The sequence below is a fragment of the Schistocerca cancellata genome, chromosome 4 (genome assembly GCF_023864275.1).
Source record: "Schistocerca cancellata isolate TAMUIC-IGC-003103 chromosome 4, iqSchCanc2.1, whole genome shotgun sequence".
In the NCBI taxonomy this organism is placed as follows: Eukaryota; Metazoa; Arthropoda; class Insecta; order Orthoptera; family Acrididae; genus Schistocerca; species Schistocerca cancellata.
The window spans coordinates 54,720,469-54,735,766 of record NC_064629.1 but is presented as its reverse complement, the minus strand read 5'-3'; the positions used below and the strand labels follow the sequence as shown (position 1 = coordinate 54,735,766).

The following is a 15,298-nucleotide window of genomic DNA, read 5'->3' as shown; positions in this document are numbered from 1 at the left end:
GTGTGTGTGTCTGTGTTTCAGAGGCAGAAACAGAGGAAAAGGAGAAGGATGTGTATTTTTGACACGAATACTTGGTTGTGTAATTGGAAACCATTTGAGAATCGTTGACAATATCGACGCAGGGTTTTCGGCAAGTGGCTGAATGCAATAGGGTTAGTATTTGTCAGCAGGGTCGATGTTCGTAACGTGTTTATCAGCCGAAGAGACTACGTTTTATTAATAGAAGCACTTACTTTTTCAATGGAATGCGGGAGCGTGGAAAAGGGGAATCCGCGAGAGTAGCACGAATGTTATGGGTTACAGTGTGTACTCTTTTTCAAAACTGCTCATATGAATGTCGTTAGAGACGACAGAAATTAGTTTCGTCTGCTATGTCAAGTAAACGCCCGGAACAGGGCGAAACGTGCACTGTGAGACAGTCTTGGACTTCATATTTATCGTAGTTCTGCACTGAAGAGCCCGAGAAACTGGTACAGCTGCTTAATATGGTGTAGGTCCCCAGCGAGCACGCAGAAGTGCCGCAACACGACGTGGCATGGACTCGACTAATGTCTGAAGTAGTGCTGGACGGAACTGATACCGAGACTCCTGCAGGGTAGTCCATAAATCCGTCAGAGTACGAGGGGGTGGAGATCTCTTCTGAACAGCACGGTGCTAGGCATCCCAGATATGGTCAATAATGTTCATGTCTGGGGAGTCTGGTGGCCAGCGGAAGTGGTTAAACTCAGACGAGTGTTCCTGGAGCCACTCTGTAGCAATTCAGGACGTGTGGGGTGTCTCATTGTCCTGATGGAATCGCCCAAGTCCGTCGGAATGCAGAATAGCCATGAATGCATGCGGTTGATTAGACAGGATGCTTACGTACATGTCATCTGTCAGAGTCGTATCTAAACGTATCAGGGGTCCCATATCACTCCAATTGCACACGCCCCACACCATTACAGAGCCTCCACCAGACTGAGCAATCCTCTGCTGACATGCAAGGTCCATGTGTTTATGAGGTTGTCTCCATAACTGTACACGTCCATCCGCTCGATACAATTTGAAACGAGACTCGTCCGACCAGGCAACATGTTTCCTGTCATCAACAGTCCAATGTCGGTGTTGACGGACCCAGGCGAGGCGTAAATGTTTGTGCTTTGTGCCGTGCAATCATCAAGGGTACACGAGTGGGCCGTCGACTTCGAAAGCCCATATCGAAGATGTGTCGTTGAATGGTTTGCACACTGACATTTGTTGATGGCCCAACACTGTAATCTGCAGCAATTTACGCAAGATTTGCACTTCTGTTACGTTGAACGAATCTCTTCAGTCGTCGTTGGCCCCGTTTTCGCAGGGTCTTTTTCCGGCCGCAGCGATGTCGGAGATCTGATGTTTTACCGGATTACTAATATTCACGGTACACTCGTGAAATGACCGTGCGGGAAAATACCCACTTCAGCGCTACCTCGGAAATACTGTATCGCATCGCTCGTGCGCCGACTGTAACACCACATTCAAACTCACTTAAATGTCTCCATTGTACTCGTAGCAGCAGTAACCGATCTAACAACTGCGCCAGACACTTGTCTTCTATAGGCAGCGCCGTATTCTACCTGTTTACATATCTCTGTATTTGAATACGCATGGCCTATACCAGTTTCATTGGCGCTTCAGTGTACTTCTGTTTGTAAAAAGTTTAAAAAACTATTGTCAAACATTATATTTCTTCTTCCAGGGACTATACAACGCCGTAAAAATGCGAACAATTCATAATGAAAATGGACATGGTTGCTTAAGTAGACAAAACGATAATGAGTACTGACGTGTACAGAAAAATACTTGGCTCTTCACATACTATCGCGTACGGAAATACTTTTATCGACATCTTCAGCGTATCAAGAAACATTTATAATTAACTAATTATATTACGCGTCCTATACACATAACATAGGAACCTCTTATACAGGGTGTTACAAAAAGGTACGGCCAAACTTTCAGGAAACATTCCTCATACACAAATAAAGAAAAGATGTTATGTGGACATGTGTCCGGAAACGCTTAATTGCCATGTTAGAGCTCATTTTAGTTTCGTCAGTATGTACTGTACTTCCTCGATTCACCGCCATGATTTCATACGGGATACTCTACCTGTGCTGCTAGAACATGTGCCTTTACAAGCACGACACAACATGTGATTCATGCACGATGGAGCGGCCGGCCGCGGTGGTCTAGCGGTTCTGGCGCTGCAGTCCGGAACCGCGGGACTGCTACGGTCGCAGGTTCGAATCCTGCCTCGGGCATGGGTGTGTGTGATGTCCTTAGGTTAGTTAGGTTTAAGTAGTTCTAAGTTCTAGGGGACTTATGACCTAAGATGTTGAGTCCCATAGTGCTCAGAGCCATTTGAACCATTTGAACCACGATGGAGCTCCTGCACATTTCAGTCGAAGTGTTCGTACGCTTCTCAACAACAGATTCGGTGACCGATGGATTGGTAGAGGCGGACCAATTCCGTGGCCTCCACGCTCTCCTGACCTCAACCCTCTTGACTTTCATTTATGGGGGCATTTGAAAGCTCTTGTCTACGCAACCCCGGTACCAAATGTAGAGACTCTTCGTGCTCGTATTGTGGACGGCTGTGATACAATACGCCATTCTCCAGGGCTGCATCAGCGCACCAGGGATTCCATGCGACGGAGGATGGATGCATGTATCCTCGTTAACGGAGGACATTTTGAACATTTCCTGTAACAAAGTGTTTGAAGTCACGCTGGTACGTTCTGTTGCTGTGTGTTTCCATTCCATGATTAATGTGATTTGAAGAGAAGTAATAAAATGAGGTCTAACATGGAAAGTAAGCGTTTCCGGACACATGTCCGCATAACATATTTTCTTTGTTTGTGTGTGAGGAATCTTTCCTGAAAGTTTGGCCGTACCTTTTTGTAACACCCTATATTTGCCGACGGCAAAACAAATATCAACAAGCGGTAGTTCCTCATGCGGTGAAGAGAGTTGCATGTATTGATACTCTTTCTATTTTAATGTAACGGCTTGGTGAAACAAATACGCCTTTTTAAAATGAAGCCCTTTACTTTCGATAGTTCCGAAATAAGATGTACACTGACATACAGGGTGAATTCTACCTCCTGTGAAAACATTTGTAGGTTGTTCGGCGATATTATCTGAATATTTTTGGTGTGAGACACCCGTGGTTTCCAGTGGCTACTTACAGAATAATTGCATTTCGTTTGATTTCGTACCTCCCTTTATCTCTGCGTCTGTCTTGCACTGAAAATATCTGCACAGCATTGGAAACGTCGACGGCATGAGCTGAGTGTTGTTTCGAAACAAAATTGTTCAGTGCACTCCAGGTGCGTGCTGCTGACAACAGTAGTGCTCTCTTTACCTTTCTCCCTGAAGCTTACATTCAGTTCTGCTCGGTCCTGTCTCGGGTTTGTTTTTTCGGCAGTACTAGTACAGGCGGCAACTAGAAAACTGATTCTCCTGTATTGGATGTTAGAACTGAAGATATTTGGTCTTCTTTACAGAAAAAGGTAATTTGGGCAATACAGCGAATACAACACAACTGCACTACTCTGTAATAAGCGACGGGAGACTACGGGTCACTAATACCAAAATACATATAAAATACACTGGTGTGCAAAACTTAAGGACGAAAGTAGTTTTCCCATGACGTGTCACTGCCAAATAACACAGCTGGATGAAACTTGAACCGCCGGTACAGCTAACTGAAAGGAATACGTATAGAAACGAATACGAATGACACGACACTGTTTCTGAACATAACAAACGGCGGGACACGATTCTTAATGGGGTGCGTCATCACCAAGGATGGCAGTGCTCTAGAACGTGCATCCATTGTGGCCAAACGGTTTGTACCGAGTACGTTTGGTAAGGCGTTGCATTCCTCCACCAGGATGTCTCCACACACCATAACACGTGGACCACCAAAAAGGATCATGTTCGACATTGCTCCTCGGTGCTTTACGAGTTCGCATTTCTCGCCATATGAGGGTATGTATGCACCCACGAACATTGTCGATCGTGATCATTTTGGTGGTCAAGGTGTTACAGTGTGTGGACGCCTCCAGATATACACTCCTGGAAATTGAAATAAGAACACCGTGAATTCATTGTCCCAGGAAGGGGAAACTACATTGACACATTCCTGGGGTCAGATACATCACATGATCACACTGACAGAACCACAGGCACATAGACACAGGCAACAGAGCATGCACAATGTCGGCACTAGTACAGTGTATATCCACCTTTCGCAGCAATGCAGGCTGCTATTCTCCCATGGAGACGATCGTAGAGATGCTGGATGTAGTCCTGTGGAACGGCTTGCCATGCCATTTCCACCTGGCGCCTCAGTTGGACCAGCGTTCGTGCTGGACGTGCAGACCGCGTGAGACGACGCTTCATCCAGTCCCAAACATGCTCAATGGGGGACAGATCCGGAGATCTTGCTGGCCAGGGTAGTTGACTTACACCTTCTAGAGCACGTTGGGTGGCACGGGATACATGCGGACGTGCATTGTCCTGTTGGAACAGCAAGTTCCCTTGCCGGTCTAGGAATGGTAGAACGATGGGTTCGATGACGGTTTGGATGTACCGTGCACTATTCAGTGTCCCCTCGACGATCACCAGTGGTGTACGGCCAGTGTAGGAGATCGCTCCCCACACCATGATGCCGGGTGTTGGCCCTGTGTGTCTCGGTCGTATGCAGTCCTGATTGTGGCGCTCACCTGCACGGCGCCAAACATGCATACGACCATCATTGGCACCAAGGCAGAAGCGACTCTCATCGCTGAAGACGACACGTCTCCATTTGTCCCTCCAGTCATGCCTGTCGCGACACCACTGGAGGCGGGCTGCACGATGTTGGGGCGTGAGCGGAAGACGGCCTAACGGTGTGCGGGACCGTAGCCCAGCTTCATGGAGACGGTTGCGAATGGTCCTCGCCGATACCCCAGGAGCAACAGTGTCCCTAATTTGCTGGGAAGTGGCGGTGCGGTCCCCTACGGCACTGCGTAGGATCCTACGGTCTTGGCGTGCATCCGTGCGTCGCTGCGGTCCGGTCCCAGGTCGACGGGCACGTGCACCTTCCGCCGACCACTGGCGACAACATCGATGTACTGTGGAGATCTCACGCCCCACGTGTTGAGCAATTCGGCGGTACGTCCACTCGGCCTCCCGCATGCCCACTATACGCCCTCGCTCAAAGTCCGTCAACCGCACATACGGTTCACGTCCACGCTGTCGCGGCATGCTACCAGTGTTAAAGACTGCGATGGAGCTCCGTATGCCACGGCAAACTGGCTGGCACTGACGGCGGCGGTGCACAAATGCTGCGCAGCTAGCGCCATTCGACGGCCAACACCGCGGTTCCTGGTGTGTCCGCTGTGCCGTGCGTGTGATCATTGCTTGTACAGCCCTCTCGCAGTGTCCGGAGCAAGTATGGTGGGTCTGACACACCGGTGTCAATGTGTTCTTTTTTCCATTTCCAGGAGTGTATGAGCACGGTATACTCACCGGTCCAAGTTATTATGACAATGAACTCTTTTCTCATGTGCGTCTTTTTAGGCGTGCATTCGCCCCGATGTCGTTGTTGTGGATGACAATGCGCGAGCACCAAACAACGCAGGTGGAGAACGAGACGATATTCGGCGAAAGGACTGGCTTGCCCGTTGCCTCCCACTTGTGGGATGCGTTGAGGAGACGTACACTTGTACCAACGACCCTATAGCGGGCGTCAACTGCGCTCCTAGAACTCCGTATCAGTCTTGTGGCCACGATGCCATCCCGTCGTCACACAGCCTATTAACAACTACCTGTATGTCCCGCCCTTTGTAATATCCAAGGGACCATAATGACGTCAGTATAATTTTTGTCTTTGAATAAAAGTGTCATTTCTGTTCATCTCATTGCGTATTTCATTTACTTATCTTTTGTACTCTATTGTAGCAGATCTTTCTGTGTATGGTCCAAGTTTCATCGAGTTATGTTGCTCGGCGGTGACACATCGTGCGAAAGTTACTTTAGTCCTTAGGTTTTGCACACCGGCGTATTAGAGAACAACCTCCGCAGTTTTGTCTGCGGGGTTCAGGCATTATGAATGTTTACGACAAATGAGTTTGCAGAAACAAACCCGGGCATATGTGTCCCATGACAGGTTATCAGAGAACTGGTGGCAATTTTCTGCATGTTATTGCTACGTATCAACGTCCCCGTGGTAAAGGGAAGCCTAATAATGATTTACGAAATTCTTATAATTACAGCTGGCACTTGTAGGTTGTGCTGGCTTCAAGTTTCACTGTTAACCCTCTGCTCCATTCAGCATTGTCGCATAGAATTAGTTGGGCAACACAAAGAACAGATTTACAAAGCTGCTATCGCTCCTTTCCCAGGAAATTCGTGTCACAGAATTGCTCGCACATACTGACGTTTGCCGCTTCACAAACGGAGCCCGAGCACCTCTAACGTAAGTTAACAACCTGGAATGATGCTTTATCCACTGATGAATGTTTGTTTTCGTTGTGCCTTGTAGTTTTTTGCACAGTCGTCTTCGCGAGTCCTGGAGGTAATTATGAGTAACCCTGTATTTCCAGTTCACCCCACATTGGAAAACGAAACGGCGAAAAATATACAATTCAAATTGTTACTTCTGATTACCACATTAACTAAAATAACCATACATTACTGTCTTTTATTCCAAAAAAAATTTCTAGGTACAGGATTAAATAATTATGGTTCGTATAGATTAACGCGCTGCATGCCAGCTTGCGAGAGAGGACGGGAGCCAGACCCGGGTCGAATCCGGGTGTGGTTTTGAGGCTCTAGTAGGCAAATGCTGAGTCGCCCCACAATCTCTGCCTCAGAAAATACCATACGATTCACAGACAAATGGCGCACTCGACTTCACTTAGGTCAACTGACAAATGACGCGACAGGGCATCTGACCAATAAGTTAAGTAAAAGAAATTCGGCAAATCACATAAGCAGTGGCCCCTGTACGACGTTATATTTTATGTATTTATTTATTTACTTATTGAACCCGATGTGATTAGGGCCATCAGACCCTCTCTTACACCGGACGAGGGTTTCACATGTACAATATCTCTTTTACATCATAGTTTGCTAAGAAATAACAATTTTAATATAAAAAAGAGTATTAAAATGATTTGAGTGGTTGTAGCGGCAATTTTGAATAAGTAATACTGACTATGAACTAATAAACTTAATGCTAGCAGTACTTGTACTCCTGCAGCTACTGCAAATAACAGTGATAATAGTAATATTAATAATAATAATAATGATAATAATAATAATAATGACGAAAATAACAGTAGTGATAGATATAAAAAGAATTTAATGGTGTACAAGGCAGATGTTTTCTCATATACCCAGTTCCGAGGAAAGGAAATTGAAGGAGACTGAGAAAGGAAAAAGGTCTGATTGGGAAGAAGGATGTACGAGGGTAACGAGTGCGTACAGGGACAATTGTAATTCTTATTGTTGCTTTAGTATATATGGCAACGGTCTTGCCGCAGTGGTAACACCGGTTCCTGTCAGATCACCGAAGTTAAGCGCTGTCGGGCGTGGTCGGCACTTGGATGGGTGACCATCCAGCCGCCACGCGCTGTTGCCATTTTTCGGGGCGCACTCAGCCTCGTGATGCCAACTGAGGAGCTACTCCACCGAATAGTAGCGGCTTCGGTCACGAATACCATTTTACGATCCTCCACCGAGGATGACACGGCGGTCGGATGGTCCCGGTAGGCCACTCGTGGCCTGACGACGGAGTGAGAGTGCTTTAGTATATATGTCCTTAACTGTTTTCTGAAGCTGCAGATGTTATTCAGGTATCTAATATAATTCAGGAAGTTATTCCAGAGTAGGGTTCCTGCTACTGAGAAGGACTTCGAGAGAGTGACTGATCGATGGAGAAAGAAAGAAAGGATGTTGCTCTGATGGGTACGGGTATTTCTGCCATGTTGATCAGATAAGAGCGTTAAGGTTGAGGAAAGATATAAGACCGTAGAGACGACAGAGGATATCGAAATCTCTGCGCTTGTCTGCACGCAGCCAGGATAGCTGTGCATGTCATGGTGAAAAGTGATCAAAGGGTCATACATCACAGATACAACGAACACAGGGATTCATAGCAGATTAGGAGCGTCGTCAGCTTTCCTGAGAAATAGCTTGCAAGATAACAGCGCTGGAATCGATAGCTGGAGGTATAAGCGTTTGTACTAGTTTCCTTTCAAATCAAGAGGGAAGAGCTTTTTATATTTTTGTAGGGCATAGAGAGATGCTGATGCCTTCTTGCACAATACAGTTACGGGCTCAGTCCAATTTCTACTTTCATCTATTATTTAGACTCTTTGCTGAAGGAGAGAAGTTGATATTTGTCCCACTTAAGGCTAAAGAGGTAGAGATTGCGAATATTTCGGCATAATGAGCTTAGAATGAGCAGCCATTAGCACCTGGATTTTAGATGGGTTGAGCTTTAGCCCTGTATTATGGGCCCATTTTGATAGTGCACACAGGTGAGTTTTGAGATTCTCGATAGCTGTCTTCAGGTTTATTGATTTTGCACTGGAGGCCATCAGCATACATGTCGTATTTGCAGATGGACAAAACAGATGGATGGCACATCATTTACGTACAATGAAAGTAGTAGAGGACTTAAAACGGAAGCCTGGTTGACGCCTGAAACTATCTGCCCCCACTGTGACTTTACGGTGCCAGACATGACGCACTGATGGAGAGACGTCAGGTATGAGCCAATCCACTGCACTGCACTTAGTACGGAAATTATGCTGCCAAGTATGACAAGTAAAACGTCGAAGTCGTCAGTGTCAAAGGCTTTGCTGAAATATAAACGCCAGGAAAGAGCGAGAACGGCGAATTGATATGAAACTGGACAATCACACAGTCAATGTGGATCTGTCAACCTACCGCAGTGTCTAATACACGCTACCGATTTCATAAGCTTATATCGTCCATATGAATGAAGACAGATACTTAATCTTACGCATAGGACTACAAAGTATTTTTTTATCGAAAGACTCAACCAGTTTTATACGTAAAAAAATTGTAAATTTGTGGTAAGATCTTATGGGACCAAACTGCTTAGATCATCGGTCCTAAGCTTACACACTACTTAATCTAACTTAAAGTAACTTCCGCCATGGACAACACACACAGCCATGCCCGAGGGAGGACCCGAACCTCCGACGGGAGGAGCCGCGCGGACCGTGACAAGACACTTCACACCTTGCGGCTACCCCGCGCGGCTAGCTTTTATAAGGGTATATCTTTTAAATGTATGCAAATACAACCTTTGGTAGCCTTTTACAATTACGTTTAGGATCGAAGTGTTCATTTACTTTTCACAGATGTTCAATGTATCTTCCACCGTATGCACAAAAAAATTCAGAATACAAATTACAAATGATTGAAGCGATTTCATAAATTCACTGTAGCTCCATTCATTGACACTACAGATACGTAGAAAAACTCATAAAGTTTTGTTCGGCTGAAGCCGCACTTCAGGTTTCTGCCGCCAGAGCGCTCGAGAGCGCAGTGAGACAAAATGGTGACGGGAGCCGAGAAATCGTATGTCGTGTTTGAAATGCACTCACATCAGTCAGTAATAACAGTGCAACGACACTTCAGGACGAAGTTAAACAAAGATCCACCAACTACTAACTCCATTCGGCGATGATATGCGCAGTTTAAAGCGTCTGGATGCCTCTGTAAGAGGAAATCAACGGGTCGGCCTGCAGTGAGCGAAGAAACGGTTGAACGCGTGCGGGCAAGTTTCACGAGTAGCCCGCGGAAGTCGACGAATAAAGCAAGCAGGGAGCTAAACGTACCACACCCGACGGTTTGGAAAATCTTACGGAAAAGGCTAAAGCACAAGCCTTACCGTTTACAATTGCTACAAACCGATGGATCGGTCGTGGTGGAGATCATGATCAGCAATTCATGTCATGGCCTCCACGCTCTCCCGACTTAACCCCACGCGATTTCTTTCTGTGGGGTTATGTGAAAGATTCAGTGTTTAAACCTCCTCTACCAAGAAACGTGCCAGAACTGCGAGCTCGCATCAACGATGCTTTCGAACTCATTGATGGGGACATGCTGCGCCGATTGTGGGAGGAACTTGATTATCGGCTTGATGTCTGCCGAATCACTAAAGGGGCACATATCGAACATTTGTGAATGCCTAAAAAACCTTTTTAAGTTTTTGTATGTGTGTGCAAAGCATTGTGAAAATATCTCAAATAATAAAGTTATTGTAGAACTGTGAAATCGCTTCAATCATTTGTAATAACCCTGTAGTTAAAACCGAGCGAGGTGGAGCAGCACTTATCCGACTGGACTCGCATTCGGAAGGATGACGGTGGAAATCCCCGTCCAGTCATCCAGATTTAATGGTGCAAATGGCTTTGAGCACTATGGGACTTAACAGCTGAGGACATCAGTCCCCTAGAACTTAGAACTACTTAAACCTAACTAACCTAAGGACATCACACACATCCATGCCTGAGGCAGGATTCGAACCTGCGCCCGTAGAGGTCGCGCGGTTCCAGACTGAAGCGCCTAGAACCGCTCGGCCACTTCGGCCGGCATCCAGATTTAGACTTTCCGTGATTTCCCCAAACCGGTTAAGGCGGACGCCGGGATGGTTTCCTTCCCTCATCATTCCGCAGTCCGAGCTTGTACTTCGTTGTTGACGGGACGTTAAACCATAATTTACCTTTTTTTACAATAGTCACACTCGTCCCAAATTTCTGCGAGCATGTCTGCAGTCACTATACGCACTACTGTTGTTATGGGCGTCGCTGTCCACCCAAAGATGTTGGAAGGGAAGGCAAATAAACGGAGTCTTTCACAAATAGCCACAAAAAAGTCACATATTGTGAGGTGAGGCGACCTTGGGAGGCTAATGGTGCAATGCGAGATCCATGGGCCCCTTACGGTTGATCCATCGTCGAGGCAACTCATTGTTCAGAAAACCTCTCTTACATGCAAGTGCCAGAGCGATAGTCCAGTCGAAAAATCGAATCTACATCTACATCTACATTTATACTCCGCAAGCCACCCAACGGTGTGTGGCGGATGGCACTTTACGTGCCACTGTCATTACCTCCCTTTCCTGTTCCAGTCGCGTATGGTTCGCGGGAAGAACGACTGTCTGAAAGCCTCTGTGCGCGCTCTAATCTCTCTAATTTTACATTCGTGATCTCCTCGGGAGGTATAAGTATGGGGAAGCAATATATTCGATACCTCATCCAGAAACGCACCCTCTCGAAACCTGGCGAGCAAGCTACACCGCGATGCAGAGCGCCTCTCTTGCAGAGTCTGCCACTTGAGTTTGTGAAACATCTCCGTAACGCTATCACGGTTACCAAATAACCCTGTGACGAAACGCGCCGCTCTTCTTTGAATCTTCTCTATCTCCTCCATCAACCCGATCTGGTACGGATCCCACACTGATGAGCAATACTCAAGTATAGGTCGAACGAGTGTTTTGTAAGCCACCTCCTTTGTTGATGGACTACATTTTCTAAGGACTCTCCCAATGAATCTCAACCTGGTACCCGCCTTACCAACAATTAATTTTATATGATCATTCCACTTCAAATCGTTCCGCACGCGTACTCCCAGATATTTTACAGAAGTAACTGCTACCAGTGTTTGTTCCGCTATCATATAATCATACAATAAAGGATCCTTCTTTCTATGTATTCGCAATACATTACATTTGTCTATGTTAAGGGTCAGTTGCCACTCCCTGCACCAAGTGCCTATCCGCTGCAGATATTCCTGCATTTCGCTACAATTTTCTAATGCTGCAACTTCTCTGTATACTACAGCATCATCCGCGAAAAGCCGCATGGAACTTCCGACACTATCTACTAGGTCATGTTCGGCATGTTCTCACAACCGTGGAAAAAGTCCGATCTCCAACGTTCCAGGTATGTAATTCCTGTAGCCGTCTTTTCAACCAAAACGAACAGTCCGTTTTTTTTTTTTTTTGGGGGGGGGGGGGGGGGGAGGGCGGCGCAAAACACAAGCAGCTTTGGAGAGTCTCTCACAAGGTCGGCTAGGGCATACTTTGTATGACTGCTGTGTTCCCGGTTCACTTTTTCGCTTGAATGGAACGTAGTCCCATCACTGGTCACTGAACGTTAAAGGTAATGGTTACCGTCCATCTCCACGCTGAGAACGAACTCACTAAACTCTGCATGTTCTTGCTTATCACTTGTCAACAACAACGACTCTCACAAAGGGCAGATTATTATTACGCACAGGCTGTGAACGAGTATCTCGAAAACGGCGAAGCTGGTCGAATGTTCACGTGCTACTGTCGTGAGCATCTACGGGAAGAGGTAGGAGGACAATGAAACAACCACTAGGCGCTACGTGGTTGGGCGTCCACGACTCGTCACAGAACGTGGGGTTTCGAGGCTCGTCTGCTCTGGCGATTTGTGGCATCTCTGCCGAAAGAGTATAATGCTGGTGCCCGCGCAAGTGCGTCGGAGCACACCGTTCATTGTACACTGTTGAAAATGAAGCACCACAGCAGACCACTTCTACGTGTTCACGTGTTGACCCAACGACATCGTCAATTACGACTGCAATGCATATTGGACCATCGGGATTCGACCGTCGATCGAGGGAAACGTGTCGGCTCTTTGGGTGAATCACATTTTTGCTACACTGAATCGTCATCTCCACAAACGCCGTTATCGAGGTGAACGGCGGCTCGAAACGTGCAGCGCGCATGGACGCAGGCTGGTGGGAGCACTATTTTTCTACGGGTGTTCAAATGGCTCTGAGCACTATGGGACTTAACATCTATGGTCATCAGTCCCCTAGAACTACTTAAACCTAACTAACCTAAGGACAGCACACAACACCCAGCCATCACGAGGCAGAGAAAATCCCTGACCCCGCCGGTAATCGAACCCGGGACCCCGGGCGTGGGAAGCGAGAACGCTACCGCACGACCACGAGATGCGGGCCTTCTACGGGTGACATTCTCCTGCGCTTGCATGGGACCTGTGGTAGTACTCGAAGGCACGCTGGCAGCTGCGAACCACCTGCATCCTTTCATGGTCGATGTCTTTCCCGACTGCGATGTCGTCTTTTAGCAGTATAACTGTCCATGTTTCGGAGCCAGAAACGTGCTAAAGTGCGCCATCACCACGAACGCAAATCAGCGGTCCGTTGTTTATGCGAACTACATGACCTGTGCGTAGACATCTAATGCCACATACCTCCGCAAACCTACCAACAAACTGTCGGATCACTGATACGCAGAATCACTGATGTACACTCTTGGAAATGGAAAAAAGAACACATTGACACCGGTGTGTCAGACCCACCATACTTGCTCCGGACACTGCGAGAGGGCTGTACAAGCAATGATCACACGCACGGCACAGCGGACACACCAGGAACCGCGGTGTTGGCCGTCGAATGGCGCTAGCTGCGCAGCATTTGTGCACCGCCGCCGTCAGTGTCAGCCAGTTTGCCGTGGCATACGGAGCTCCATCGCAGTCTTTAACACTGGTAGCATGCCGCGACAGCGTGGACGTGAACCGTATGTGCAGTTGACGGACTTTGAGCGAGGGTGTATAGTGGGCATGCGGGAGGCCGGGTGGACGTACCGCCGAATTGCTCAACACGTGGGGCGTGAGGTCTCCACAGTACATCGATGTTGTCGCCAGTGGTCGGCGGAAGGTGCACGTGCCCGTCGACCTGGGACCGGACCGCAGCGACGCACGGATGCACGCCAAGACCGTAGGATCCTACGCAGTGCCGTAGGGGACTGCACCGCCACTTCCCAGCAAATTAGGGACACTGTTGCTCCTGGGGTATCGGCGAGGACCATTCGCAACTGTCTCCATGAAGCTGGGCTACGGTCCCGCACACCGTTAGGCCGTCTTCCGCTCACGCCCCAACATCGTGCAGCCCGCCTCCAGTGGTGTCGCGACAGGCGTGAATGGAGGGACGAATGGAGACGTGTCGTCTTCAGCGATGAGAGTCGCTTCTGCCTTGGTGCCAATGATGGTCGTATGCGTGTTTGGCGCCGTGCAGGTGAGCGCTACAATCAGGACTGCATACGACCGAGGCACACAGGGCCAACACCCGGCATCATGGTGTGGGGAGCGATCTCCTACACTGGCCGTACACCACTGGTGATCGTCGAGGGGACACTGAATAGTGCACGGTACATCCAAACCGTCATCGAACCCATCGTTCTACCATTCCTAGACCGGCAAGGGAACTTGCTGTTCCAACAGGACAATGCACGTCCGCATGTATCCCGTACCACCCAACGTGCTCTAGAAGGTGTAAGTCAACTACCCTGGCCAGCAAGATCTCCGGATCTGTCCCCCATTGATCATGTTTGGGACTGGATGAAGCGTCGTCTCACGCGGTCTGCACGTCCAGCACGAACGCTGGTCCAACTGAGGCGCCAGGTGGAAATGGCATGGCAAGCCGTTCCACAGGCCTACATCCAGCATCTCTACGATCGTCTCCATGGGAGAATAGCAGCCTGCATTGCTGCGAAAGGTGGATATACACTGTACTAGTGCCGACATTGTGCATGCTCTGTTGCCTGTGTCTATGTGCCTGTGGTTCTGTCAGTGTGATCATGTGATATATCTGACCCCAGGAATGTGTCAATAAAGTTTCCCCTTCCTGGGTCAATGAATTCACGGTGTTCTTATTTCAATTTCCAGGAGTGTATTTTGTTCCACAGACGGACAAACAAGATGTGGTACTAATGTTTTAGCTCATCGGGGTACATACTCCGCAAGCCGCCATATGGTGCATGGCGAAGGGGACCTGTTCTCACTAAAATTTTTTACCTTTACCGTTCAACTCCCAAATGGTAGAGGGGAAAACGACTCTCTATATCCCTCCGTACAAGCCCTGATTTATCTTATCTTGTCTTCGCGGTCCTCGTGCAAGACGTGTCTTGCCGGCAGCGGAATCGTTCTGCAGTCAGCCACAAATACCGGTTCTCTAAATATACTAAACAGCGTTTCGTGAAAAGAATGTTATCTTCCTTCCAGGGATTCCCATTTGAGTTCACGGAATATTTCCCTGATAGTAGTGTGTTGGTCGAACTTGCCGATAACAAGTCTAGTAACACGTCTCTTAATTGCTTCGATGTCTTCCTTTAATCCGACCTAGTGCCTTTAATACACTCCTGGAAATGGAAAAAAGAACACATTGACACCGGTGTGTCCGACGCACCATA

At 47.7% G+C, this 15,298-nt stretch overlaps 1 protein-coding gene and 1 pseudogene across 1 annotated transcript in view; one reads left to right on the top strand and one right to left on the bottom strand.

Moving 5' to 3' along the window:
* The window catches only part of LOC126183387 (prostaglandin D2 receptor), a 422,625-nt gene that overhangs the window by 30,091 nt on the left and 377,236 nt on the right, over positions 1-15,298 (bottom strand). The gene's annotated exons all lie outside the window — the stretch shown is intronic.
* LOC126185932 (5S ribosomal RNA) lies at positions 7,538-7,654 on the top strand (annotated as a pseudogene).